The sequence below is a fragment of the Drosophila miranda genome (assembly GCF_003369915.1).
Source record: "Drosophila miranda strain MSH22 chromosome Y unlocalized genomic scaffold, D.miranda_PacBio2.1 Contig_Y2_pilon, whole genome shotgun sequence".
NCBI classification, from domain to species: domain Eukaryota; kingdom Metazoa; phylum Arthropoda; class Insecta; order Diptera; family Drosophilidae; genus Drosophila; species Drosophila miranda.
Genome location: NW_022881614.1, coordinates 7,183,676 through 7,197,370, shown reverse-complemented (window position 1 = coordinate 7,197,370; position 13,695 = coordinate 7,183,676). Strand labels below are relative to the sequence as shown.

At 40.7% G+C, this 13,695-nt stretch overlaps 1 protein-coding gene across 3 annotated transcripts in view; it reads right to left on the bottom strand.

Annotated features, from left to right (window-relative positions):
• LOC117192545 (netrin receptor unc-5-like) overlaps window positions 1-13,695 on the bottom strand; it is a 47,757-nt gene that overhangs the window by 28,784 nt on the left and 5,278 nt on the right. The gene's annotated exons all lie outside the window — the stretch shown is intronic.

The window sequence follows — 13,695 nt, the reverse complement described above, 5'->3', positions numbered from 1 at the left end:
GATTCTTGCTGTTTGCTGCCGTCGTTTTGTCGCTTCTGCTTCCTTTGGAACGAACGAACTCAGATTGTCGTCTCTGTGCCGCTTGTCTCCTTGTAGCTCTAGCCTCTCAGACGCAATGCACAACAACAACAACGAAGGTTTTGATTCTTGCTGTGTTTGCTGCCGTCTGCCGTCGTTTTGTCGCTTCTGCTCTCTTTGGAACGAACGCGCTCAGATTGTCGTCTCTGTGCCGCTTGTCTCCTTGTAGCTCTAGCCTCTCAGACGCAATGCACAACAACAACAACGAAGGTTTTGATTCTTGCTGTGTTTGCTGCCGTCTGCCGTCGTTTTGTCGCTTCTGCTCTCTTTGGAACGAACGCGCTCAGATTGTCGTCTCTGTGCCGCTTGTCTCCTTGTAGCTCTAGCCTCTCAGAAGCAATGCACAACAACAACAACGAAGGTTTTGATTCTTGCTGTGTTTGCTGCCGTCTGCCGTAGTTTTGTCGCTCCAGCTCTCTTGAATGTCTGCTCACACTAATGCGCCTTCTTCGACAAGTGTCTCTCTCGCACTTATAGGCCAGACTGCAATTCAATTTCGCACCGCGACCGATCTCTTGTGTCACCAGTCTCGTGTTCGCCAAAATTTCCAAATACACGCACAAATCTCACTTGCCAATGTTGTTGTCTTGGGCTTATCCCGGACGAGCCCCCAATTTTGTAGTAGTTTAAGTTGCTTGATGGCAACGAGTAACATTTATTTAATAAGTATGTAGGACTTAAAATTATAACAGCTCCAAGTTTTACAAGTATGTTTGTGACTAATTATATGCGTGTACGTCTGATGCGTGGCTGAACTGACAACTGACTGATCTCTCTCTCTTGCTATCGGCTCTCTCAGAGCCGATTACTGCTCTATCCCGACGACACGACGAAAACACGACCGCTTCGTGTCTCTCTCTTTCCTTCGTTTCCTACATTAATTCCATTCCGCCTTTATACTCGCAAACATCGATGATGTCGGATCAATACAACAATTTACGACGGTTTCTCTGGCTTCAGCTACCTACTCTCGTCTTTCGGGAAGAACAAAAGCCGCAGCCGAAAGAAACGAGCCTATTCTTTCTCGCCATATCGATGATCGACATCTAATCAACTGCTAAGTCGCGTCCCATGAACCCGGACCCGAACCCAAAACCCGAATGGGTTCTTATGCATATGTTGCCTAGGCCTATGTATATGCTCGCAGGCCCAGGTGACGGTGACTGCCCCGAATGACAATTAATCACCACAGGAGTCAAAGATGTTCATGGGGCATGGTAGTACGAGTAGTACTCATTCCTATCCACTCTCTATCCTATCCAGTTCCCATGCCCCGCCCCAGACCTTGTTTGCCCATCTAAGGGAACTGCTGTATGTATGTCTGTAGTTTCACAACCCCTAAAATTATGACGAACAGCCAGAGTGTGAGAGCTTGTGAGTGTTACTTGGAAAGAGTAAAGGGTAAGGGTAAGGCACCGCGTAAATTGTTAAAAAAGCATAAACCAAAGTGTGAGTCCAATCATTACGTGCATTTGTCAAGGCCTGAGAATTATTTTGAATGTCCCTGCTGGTGGCTGAGCCAGTAGACATTCTATCCCGTCCCATCGTCTGTCAGTCAGTCATTCAGGCCGTTCAATCAGTTAAAACGTCCAAAGGGGATCATTATATGCCAATTGGCGATTGTTTGTTACACCACACGCCGCCGCGTGTTGGGGAGGGTTGGTAATTGCAGTTCACATTTGAATTTGAATTTCAATTTGAATAACGGTTGCAGGCCCGAGTTATAGCTGTAATTGCGGCATGTTTAACGCTGCATCTCGTCGTCGTCGTCGTCGTTATCGTTGTTGTTATTGTTGTTGTTGTGACTATTGTAATTGTAGCTGCATCTTTGATCAATGAATTGAGTGCTGTGCTGCTATCATGAGGGCTTCTCGACAACCATCAGCCCAATCCACGGCACTCCACTACACTTCACTTCACCTCCTCTCCCCGTCCCACCCATCGCTGCTAAAGCTGGCTGACAAGGAAAACCAAACCAAATACACAGCCAGAACCTAAGCGCAATCATAAAACAAACGAGGGGGAACGTTGTGAGTTGCTGCGGACACCGCAACTCTACAGTTATACCCGATACTTAGTCAGTATGGCTCTCCTCCGGCAGACGCCGCTAATATTGAACGACACGACAAAGAGTGCGTGCGAGAGAGACAGAAAATCAGTCTGAGCGTGACGTCGGGCGCTGCGTAGCCACTGCAAACTGATTTGCTCCTATTGGCTATAAAAATGATCTGATCTGATCCAGATTCAGCAATCTGATAGATATGGTCATTATCTATGATTCTGCGTTTTTGGTTTTCTCGAATGTGCAATATTGTGGATGCAACAGATTTTCGTTCTTTGTGTGGGCGGAAGGGGGTGGGGCGAAATTTTGAGATACACGTTTTATAGTAAGATCTAACAGAAGTGCGGATACCAAATTTGGTTACTCTAGCCTTAATAGTCTCTTAGATTTTTGAATATCCCCAGATTTTCGTCCTTTGCGGGGGCGGAAGGGGGTGTGGCGAAATTTTGAAACAAACTCGACTCGGTCCGATATATTAGGAGTGTGGATACCACATTTGGTTGCTCTAGCTTTTGTAGTCTCTGAGATCTAGGCGCTAATGTTTTACTCTAAGCAAAGCCGCCTATGCTACGTGTGTGTTAGAGAGAGACAGGGCGAGAAAAAATGAAATTGTTTTCTTGATGCTGGCTATAATAATAATACGATCCAATTCAAATTCTGCAGTCTAAAAGATATGGTCATTCTCTACAATTCTACGTTTTTGGTTTTCTCATATCTTTAAAATTGTGAATGCCACAGATTTTCGTCCTTTGTGGGGGCGGAAGTGGGCGGGGCGAAGTTTTGAAATATTTTTGTAGCAGTGACATATCACAGAAGTCTGGATCCAAAACATCGTTGCTCTAGCTCTTATAGTCTTTGAGCACTAGGCGCTGAAGGGGACGGACAGACGGACAGACGGACGGACGGACAGACAGACAGGGCTCAATCGACTCGGCTATTGATGCTGATCAAGAATATATATACTTTATGGGGTCGGAAACGATTCCTTCTGGACGTTACACACATCCACTTTTACCACAAATCTAATATACCCAAATACTCATTTTGAGTATCGGGTATAAAAAACGACAGTCGTTGCCGCCGGCTTCACATCTGGGCACTCCTCGGCACTTCGTATGGGGAAAAGAAAATAGGTCTAGGCCCAGATCTATATTTCGGGTAGAAATTGCTTGACCGTTTACATCGCTTCAATAACTTCCGCAGAATTGGACGGCCTCCAATATATCTCGGGTCCGTGACACATAAGTGACTCGCGCCCGCAAAGCGACTGATGAGCAGATCTTTTACGCCTCCCGCTTTGTGCTGTTCGGCCTAGCGCTAGGAATTTTGGTACGGAGCTGTAGTTGGGCGAGGAGCATAAGTCCCTTGTCGCGGGCGGAGGCCCTAATATCGGGGAAATTGTTGTTGCGAGCTTTCGTATTGGGGTTCAGACAGGTACCCAAAAGATTGCCCGAAGTTTAAGCTGGTACTAACCGCCAATCTGAAAAATTAATTTCCTACAATAAACGAGGGGGAACGTTGTGAGTTGCTGCGGACACCGCAACTCTACAGTTATATCCGATACTTAGTCAGTATGGCTCTCCTCCGGCAGACGCCGCTAATATTGAACGACACGACAAAGAGTGCGTGCGAGAGAGACAGAAAATCAGTCTGAGCGTGACGTCGGGCGCTGCGTAGCCACTGCAAATTGATTTGTTCCTATTGGCTATAAAAATGATCTGATCTGATCCAGATTCAGCAATCTGATAGATATGGTCATTATCTATGATTCTGCGTTTTAAGTTTTCTCGAATGTGCAATATTGGTGATGCAACAGATCTTCGTCCTTTGCGGGGGCGGAAGGGGGTGTGGCGAAATTTTGAAACAAACTCGTCTCGGTCCGATATATTAGGAGTGTGGATACCAAATTTGGTTGCTCTAGCTTTTATAGTCTCTGAGATCTAGGCGCTAATGTTTTACTCTAAGCAAAGCCGCCTATGCTACGTGTGTGTTAGAGAGAGACAGGGCGAGAAAAAATGAAATTGTTTTCTTGATGCTGGCTATAATAATAGTACGATCCAATTCAGATTCCGCAGTCTTAAAGATATGGTCATTCTCTACAATTCTACGTTTTTGGTTTTCTCATATCTCTAAAATGATGGATGCCACAGATTTTCGTCCTTTGTGGGGGCGGAAGTGGGAGGGGCGAAGTTTTGAAATATTTTTGTAGCAGTGACATATCACAGAAGTCTGGATCCAAAACATCGTTGCTCTAGCTCTTATAGTCTTTGAGCACTAGGCGCTGAAGGGGACGGACAGACGGACAGACGGACGGACGGACAGACAGACAGGGCTCAATCGACTCGGCTATTGATGCTGATCAAGAATATATATACTTTATGGGGTCGGAAACGATTCCTTCTGGACGTTACACACATCCACTTTTACCACAAATCTAATATACCCCAATACTCATTTTGAGTATCGGGGATAACGAGGGGGAACGTTGTGAGTTGCTGCGGACACCGCAACTCTACAGTTATACCCGATACTTAGTCAGTATGGCTCTCCTCCGGCAGACGCCGCTAATATTGAACGACACGACAAAGAGTGCGTGCGAGAGAGACAGAAAATCAGTCTGAGCGTGACGTCGGGCGCTGCGTAGCCACTGCCAATTGATTTGTTCCTATTGGCTATAAAAATGATCTGATCTGATCCAGTTTCAGCAATCTGATAGATACGGTCATTATCTATGATTCTGCGTTTTTATACCCGATACTCAAAATGAGTATTGGGGTATATTAGATTTGTGGTAAAAGTGGATGTGTGTAACGTCCAGAAGGATCGTTTCCGACCCCATAAAGTATATATATTCTTGATCAGCATCAATAGCCGAGTCGATTGAGCCCTGTCTGTCTGTCCGTCTGTCCGTCCGTCCGTCCGTCCGTCCCCTTCAGCGCCTAGTGCTCAAAGACTATAAGAGCTAGAGCAACGATGTTTTGGATCCAGACTTCTGTGATATGTCACTGCTACAAAAATATTTTAAAACTTCGCCCCGCCCACTTCCGCCCCCACAAAGGACGAATATCTGTGGCATCCACATTTTTAAAGATACGATAAAACCAAAAACGTAGAATCGGTGAGGATGACCAGTGCAAAATCTGAACCAGATCGTATAATGATTATAGCCAGAATCAAGAAAACAATTTCATTCTTTTTCGCTCTGTCTCTCTCTAACACACAGGTTTCATGGTCGGTTTTGTCAATTGCAAAATATGAGTTCAAGGATCTCAGAACCTATAAGAGCCAGAGCAACCAAATTTGGTATCCACACTCCTGTGATATCGGACCTTGACCGGTTTGTGTCCAAATTTCGCCACACCCCCTTCCGCCCCCGCAAAGGACGAAAATCTGGGGCATCCACAAATCTCAGAGACTAGAGCTAAGGCTGGAGTAACCAAATTTGGTATCCGCACTTCTGTTAGATCTCACTATAAAACGTATATCTCAGAATTTCGCCTCACCCTTTTCCGCCCCGGATACCAAATTTGGTTACTCTAGCCTTAATAGTCTCTGAGATTTTTGAATATCCCCAGATTTTCGTCCTTTGCGGGGGCGGAAGGGGGTGTGGCGAAATTTTGAAACAAACTTGTCTCGGTCCGATATATTAGGAGTGTGGATACCAAATTTGGTTGCTCTAGCTTTTGTAGTCTCTGAGATCTAGGCGCTAATGTTTTACTCTAAGCAAAGCCGCCTATGCTACGTGTGTGTTAGAGAGAGACAGGGCGAGAAAAAATGAAATCGTTTTCTTGATGCTGGCTATAATAATGATACGATCCAATTCAGATTCCGTAGTCTTAAAGATATGGTCATTCTCTACAATTCTACGTTTTTGGTTTTCTCATATCTTTAAAATTGTGGATGCCACAGATTTTCGTCCTTTGTGGGGGCGGAAGTGGGCGGGGCGAAGTTTTGAAATATTTTTGTAGCAGTGACATATCACAGAAGTCTGTATCCAAAACATCGTTGCTCTAGCTCTTATAGTCTTTGAGCACTAGGCGCTGAAGGGGACGGACAGACGGACAGACGGACGGACGGACAGACAGACAGGGCTCAATCGACTCGGCTATTGATGCTGATCAAGAATATATATACTTAATGGGGTCGGAAACGATTCCTTCTGGACGTTACACACATCCACTTTTACCACAAATCTAATATCCCCCAATACTCATTTTGAGTATCGGGTATAAAAATACACGATGGCGTTCCAAAGGGCACGCTCTTCATAATAAACATTAGCGAGCAGGGCTGCCTCCTCCGCGGTCACATGGTTGGGGGTCGCCCACAACACACCACCCGACTCTCCGCTCGGTTCCGTCCGGCCGCGTTCCGTTCCCCCGCACCGGAGGAACCGCTGCCGCTGCCACTGCCACTGTCGCCGGTTTCTGTTTGTTTGTTTGTGCATTGGTCGTCTTTAGTTACACTTGAATACTCGTAGTCGTACGCTTTGTATGGTGTCGCCGGTTGAGCGAGTGTGAGGGGTGTGCTCTGCTCTTGCGCTCTTGTGGTGTGGGCAATGGTTTCTGGTTCGCACTTCACCTACTCAGTGCAGTGCACCTCAAAAATATAACTGCACTGGCATACTTATCGGCGCAGGATGAGCGCACTGCAGTGTCCTGTCCCTTTTTTGTCTCATGTCCGAGACGGAGAAGGGTTCTTATTATAGCTAAGCATCTAAGTTAATTTTATCCTTATTCGAAGGACAAAATAAAAGATTATTTTGATTCTGTTCACTTTAGCGAAGTGCTTTTATTGAATATCAGAATGTGACTGCTTAAATCTAGAATTATAATTCTTAAAGAAACCTATCGATGAACGCGGCAGAGGAACTTCGGCAGAGGCCGAATTGTTGGGGTCTTCAGAATTATTGTAGGCGGCGGCGTCGGTGGCGACAGCGGAGTTGCAGTTATTGACCGGCAATAGGAAGTCAATGTTGCTGGTCGATGTTGGGGGTGAAGAACAGCGGAGTCATCAAAAATGCATTGTCGACATTATCGCAGTCGCGACGTCGAAGACGGGGTGGGGGCGATGGTTTCTCGTGAAGTGCTGACTTGAAGTGGAGCGCATAAGCACTTCCAGAAATACAATGTTTCGGTTCTTGTTTTAGGCAGGAAATGGTTTTTACTTTTTGTGTAAATTGTGACAGAATTCTTTCGCATTGTTATTACAATTGGGTAATAAACTATTGGGCAAGAATTTTTATACTTTTTTCTGTTTTAATTGGAAATAAGAGTATTGAACTCTTAGGGTGTTAACTCTTCCCCTCTTATTTCATTTGTCCTCAAATGAATTTTTAGAAATATGGTATGTTATTAAATTCAAGATTTTGTTTTGTGTTTGTTGGTATCTTTGTATCGGTTTTGATTTTGATGTCTGGTATTTCTGGAGGAATGTTGAGTATCACTTTTTGTGGTTTTCGACACACATGTGATATTATGATCAGTATTATTGCAATTGTAAACAGCGTAACAAGAGTCATACTATTTATTGAGGAGTGAGTTTGAAGGAAGTTTAAGTGTTTCGTATTGTTGATGTGAAGTTCATCGAGTGCTTTGAGAGAAAGTATTTTTATGCGTTTTCCTTGCAATGGGCCTACTTGTACCATTGGAGTTTGTGGTTTGGTTATAGTTTTGTGAATGTTTGTAAATTTCTTTTCGTTAATGTTTATTGTATCGTTCCAGTACTTTAGTAAGTACGTGCCCCTTAGTTTTTCATAGCCGTTTTGCCATTTTATTGTTCCGTTGAAGTTATTTAGGAGGAGTGAGTCGGAATCTATTTTTTCTATAGGTTCGATGTGTTCTGCATTGCTGTAGTTACACGAGGAATCTTTCCCTATCAATAATCTACTAATACAGTTATCGTGGTTTAAGTTGATTACATTATTTGTTTTGCAAATTTTTACGTTATTGTAGTCTTTACATGGTTTATTAATTCCGTAAGTGTTCAATTCATTAATAAATATTTCTTGGAAAGGTAAATTAACAATGAGGTTTTTTCGGACGACCGGTCGAATAATGATATCTTTATAGGTTTCTTTTTTTAACTTAGGGATCTTAATAATATAGAGTAATGTGTTTTTATTATATAAAATTGAGACGTCTGCAAACTCAAGCATTTCTTCTATTGAATTGAGTGGGGTTAGTATTTCCTTAAAGTTTTCTTTAATTGTCTCTATTTCGTTTTCGTTAAGAAGGAATGTGTTTACTATATTTATTTTTGCCCATTGAATTGCATATTTTACATTGATTAGTTCTTCTTTTATAAGTCGGGTTTGAATTTGTAGACTAATGGCTATTTCGTTGCTGAATGAATTGTCTTTTTTTATTGTATTCAAGAGTCTATTGTTTATTTCTGTGAGTTTGTTTATTCGTTTCTCAAATTGTGTATTTATTACTATTTGCTTATTATAATTTGAAATTATATCATTAAGATTATTTTGGATCATATTTAGGTCATCATGATCGGGACTTCCGGCTATATATTTCCATGCCGTGCCGATCATATCTATAGATCTACTGTGTCGAGTGGGTGTAAGTGTATTTAATATAAGGTAAGTTTGGTTTATTTCATGGTCGAAGGTATTATAAAAATCATTATTTCTTAGGTCTTTTTCTATGTACCAAAGAGTTTGGTCTAGAGTTTGTTTTATTAGTGTTAAATCTATGACATGAATTAGTTTTGTATGTTCTGAGGTTAGTTTGCCTGTTTTAGTATGAATGGTTAAAACATGGCTATCGGTATAGTTGGTTATTTCGATAGATCCAGCTACTAATTGTAGGAGGAGTAATGATGTTATCAATCTGGAAGAGAATGAAGAATATCGTAAAAAAATTGTATTTTCGGGTATTTTCCGAATCGTGGTGCTATAATCGGATGGAACCCGCAATCGGATAAATCTTTTAGTTTTGGGTGTAGTTATTTCATATAATATAACCTTTAGTCATTTTAATACGGACATGGACATGGACCTATGAATATCGGACAGTTATTAACTTTTTATGTTACTTTTGTGAACAATTTTTCCTGACACAGTTTTAATTGTAGTGTTATTGTCTTCTTATACTGTTTCTTTTTTATATTTTGGAGACAATTTTGATCCTAACCGTGTGTTTATTTTTACGAATATTTCTTGACCTGGTGAGTATAGTATTATCGGTTTTTTTTTCTTGTTGTGATTTTTCAAATCCGAGTCCTGTTTGTTTTTAAGTTTGTCAATATTATTTTGTCGGCTTATTTCGTATTGGTCAGGATTTGTTGTTACGTTTCTACCAAAGAATACTTCTAACGGTTTTCTGTTGGTTACTGAGTGTATCGAGAAATTGTACTCGTAAATGGCCTGATTCAGTAATTCTTGAAATGTGCTATAGATTCCTTTACTTTTTAAACACCGCATTATTTCTGAGAGGGTTGAATGGAATCTTTCTACCTGTCCATTTACTGAGCTTTTGTAGGGTGGAGCTGTAAATATCTGAATTCCCAATTGGTCTTTCATCATAAACGTTATGGAAGCTGAATTTAAGGATTTTTCATTGTCAATTACTAAATTTTTTGGTACGCCGAAATAAAACAGAATATCATGCAGGGATGGTTTTATATCTTCGATGGATTTGGATTTGATGATTCTTCCTTGGGCTAATTTGGAAAATTTGTCTATTGCTGTCAAAACTAAATTTCTTTCTGTGGAATAAATATCAATGTGAATAGTGTGACCTGGGTATTGTGGTATTGGTGTTTCCACGATTTCGGGATTAGTGGGGTGTCTGTCGTATTTTACTTCCTTACAAATCTGACACTGCTTTACTATAGTGGAAATTTTCTGTTTCATTTTTGGAAAATAGAATTTTTCGATGAGTTGTTTTTGATTTTCTACGGCATTCCTGTGGGCCCTGTTGTGAACTTTTAAGATCTCTTCTTCTTGTTGGCTTTCGTTACTTAGATCTTCTACTCTACTTTGTGTGAATCTAACTTTGTATTGGAAGAAATTTGATGGGTATATTTTTTGGATTTGTCCCATAATATGTTCGGTTGTTTGAATTCCATTAATAACGGAGGGGTTAAGGTATTTTTTTAATATTTGTAATAAATCAGCTTCGGTGAATGTGTTTTGTGTAATTTCATGTCGATGAAATGTTGGAAATGGTATAATAAATTTGTAATTATTTTCGTTTCCTGGAATAATAAAGATTTGGTTTTTAAAAGCATTTATTGGTATTTCCATACTATGAATTAACCTTTCGGAGGAACTTTAGCTACTATGTTGTGTCGTGATGGAGTTTATCTCTTTGGTTCTGGACAAGGAGTCAGCTACTACATTGGCTTTTCCTGGTTTGTAGATTAGCTGATAGTCGTACTCTTCCAAAAATGTTCTCCATCGTTTTATTCTCGCGTTTCCATTCCAATCGCTCATGGAATGGGTTAAGGGTTGATGGTCGGTGTAAATTTTTACCTTTGCTCCCCCATAGAGATAATTTCTCAAAGAATTCAATGACCATATTATTGCTAGCATTTCTTTTTCGTTTGCTGCATAATTTTCTTCGGCTTTCGAAAGGGTTCGGGAAATGAAGGATATTGGTTTGTCATTTTGAGCAAGAACTGCTCCTAATGCGAAATTTGAGGCATCTGTTGTGAGTTGAAACTCTTTATTGAAATCTGGGTATTGTAAAATGACTTCTGTCGAAATGAGGGTGTTCTTGAGTTTTTTGAAAGCTTCCATTGCCTCTGGGTCAAGGTGAATGATTTTTTTGCTCGAATTGTTTTTAGATACGCGGCCATCTTCCCCTCTTAATAATGAGGTAAGTGGTTTGGCTAGCATTGCATAGTCCTTTATGAATCTTCTATAGTAACCGGACAATCCTAGGAATGATCTGAGATCCTTTAATGTTTTCGGACAAGGATACTTGGAAATGGCTTCCACCTTTGCATGATTGGTTTCTATGCCTCTATCGGAAATAATAAATCCTAAAAATTCTACTTTATTTTTAAAGAACTCGCATTTGTCGAGTTGGCATTTAATATTGGCTTGTTCAAGGGTATCGAATATAGTCGCGAGATTGTTAGCATGTGTTTTTTCATCTTTCCCAAAAATAATTATGTCGTCAATATAAATATAGCAGATTTCACCAATATGTGGTCGTAGGATATCGTCAAGGGTGCGTTGGAATATTGCCGGTGCATTTTTTAGTCCAAAGGGGAGACGTGTGAATTCGTATTTACCGTTGTTGATGGAGAATAAGATCTAGTACTGAAAAGAACTTGTTGTTTCCTAGTTGTGCTAAAACTTCATTTATATTTGGAATGGGATATTTATCGGCAACAGTAACTAAATTTAGTTTCCTGTAGTCGATGACTACTCTGAATTTTTTCTTTTGAGAGGCATCCATTTTTTCCGGAACCAGCCATACGGGGGAATTGTACGGGGACCTAGATGGTCGAATTATCCCGTCATCTAGTAGTTCTTTTATTTGTTTCTCTACTTCTGTTTTGGATCCCACTGGTAGGGGGTAACATCGTGAATAAACTGGAGTATCAGAGGTGGTGCGGATATCTGATTTAATGTTTGTGGTGTAAGTAAGTTTTCTGTTTGGATCTGCGAACAAATTAGAGTGTGTTTTAAAGAGGTTTTCAAGGGTTAGTTTTTGTGTTTCTGTTAGATGTTCTGTCCTATTGACATTCACTGCTTCCAAGAATTTTTCCTTTATCGGAATAACATGACCATTGTTTAATAGCTTTTATTAGAGCCGGTATCTACTAAGATTTTTAAGGTCTGTCCACTCCTCAATCTACACTCTATATAGGGTAGTGAGGAGTTTTTTATTCTAAAAAATGTAAGTCACTTAGTTGTTCGAGATTCGAGTCGTTATTGTCTGTATCTGGTTCTTGAGCATACTCCTCAAGGGTTTGCTCAAAGTCATTTTCGTTTTCATACTCATCTTTCAGTTGTTCGTATTCCACCAAAGCTGCGTAATTTATTGCATCAGGCGAAGAGTTCGTTTGAGTTTCGTCGGTTTCGTCAGTTTGGATATTGAATTGTCTTTGTCTTTTTTCTATTACGTTTTGAGTTGTTGGGGGTCGTTTTCCTGCTTGAAAATGCGGACGATTCATATAGTTGACATTTCTAGTATGGAGACTTGGATCTTTCTCCATTGGTTCTGGGTTTGGCATTGGCTTTGGTGTTGACGGGGATAACTCTGTGTAACTTGAGGTGTTTGGTAATTATAGTTTTGTCTGGGAGGAACTGAAGGTTTATATTGATTATACTGGTGGTACTGAAGAGGTTGCCTAAAGTTATTATAGTTGATATTTGATCGGGGTGCTGGAATTGGTTTTTGGTTTGATCCCCTAAATCCAATAGTGGGTGCTTTGGCGTTAGCATAATTGGAACGATAGTTCTGGTTTTCTAATTTTAAACAAAGGTGTAGAGCTGATGGGAGGTCAGCTGGTTCTTTCATACCCAGGAGTCGAGGAAGATCTCCTCGTAGTCCTCTGACAAAAGTATCTAAAGCTTTATCGCGGTATAGTTTGGTCATTAATTGTTCTGCTTCCCTTCCTAATTCCATGCAACCTATTTTATTTAGAATCAGTGACATTTGGTGATAAACGACTTGATGATAATCTTCCACTGACTTTTGATTTCCCTGCACTAGCATGGTCATCTGGTACTCTAATGTACTCAGGTCTCTCTTGTCCCCGTAGTGTAGGGGTAAACATTTGGAAATAGCATTCCAATTAAGAGGAATGTTGTATGATTCTAATGCCGTATCGGCATTTCCGACAATCTTGTTTCGAATGACTTGAAGGATCCCAACGTACTTTCGGGTTCCTACTATGTCTGCAAAGTCCCCTAGAATCCTATCTACTCCCTTCTTCCAGGAACTAAATTCGTTTAAGCTTCCCGAAAATTCCCGAATACTTTTCACTAAGTCTGGGATTTTGTCGTAGTCACTCGCATGGTGAGGAAGTGCAGGGTTTACTTCTTGATCAACTGCGTTGAGGAAGTCGGTGTTAGGGTTAGGTGAGGCTCGTTCGAATAAAGTGTTCACTAAATTGGTTACCAAGGATGTAATTTCTTGCCTACTCATATTTGTACCAGCATTGGGGTCTTGAACCAGAACGGCAGGTCTGATTAGGTTATTAGGATTTGCCATTATGTGCAAGTATTAAGTATTTGTAAGATATGAATATGGTTTTTGAAATATGTGAATAGGTATTTTGTTTGTTTTAGCTTTCGTAGGTTTGGGTTTTTATTTTCTTTTTCCTTTTGGGGTTTTTGTTTCCCGTTTTATAATTTTTTGTATCGCGCGGAAAATTTATTTTTTTTTAATTGTTTCACTTTTGTGAATTTTTTCCTTCACTTTATTTTATTTTCATTTGAAAAAAATGTTTTTTGGTTTTCGTCGTTTTGTTTTTGTTTTACTTACCTTAACATGTTGGATGTGGCTCCTCCAACGGGCGATCCGGAATTGGTACCTTTTATGATGGTATCACCTTACTGAGGGTCCTGGACTTCGCTCCTT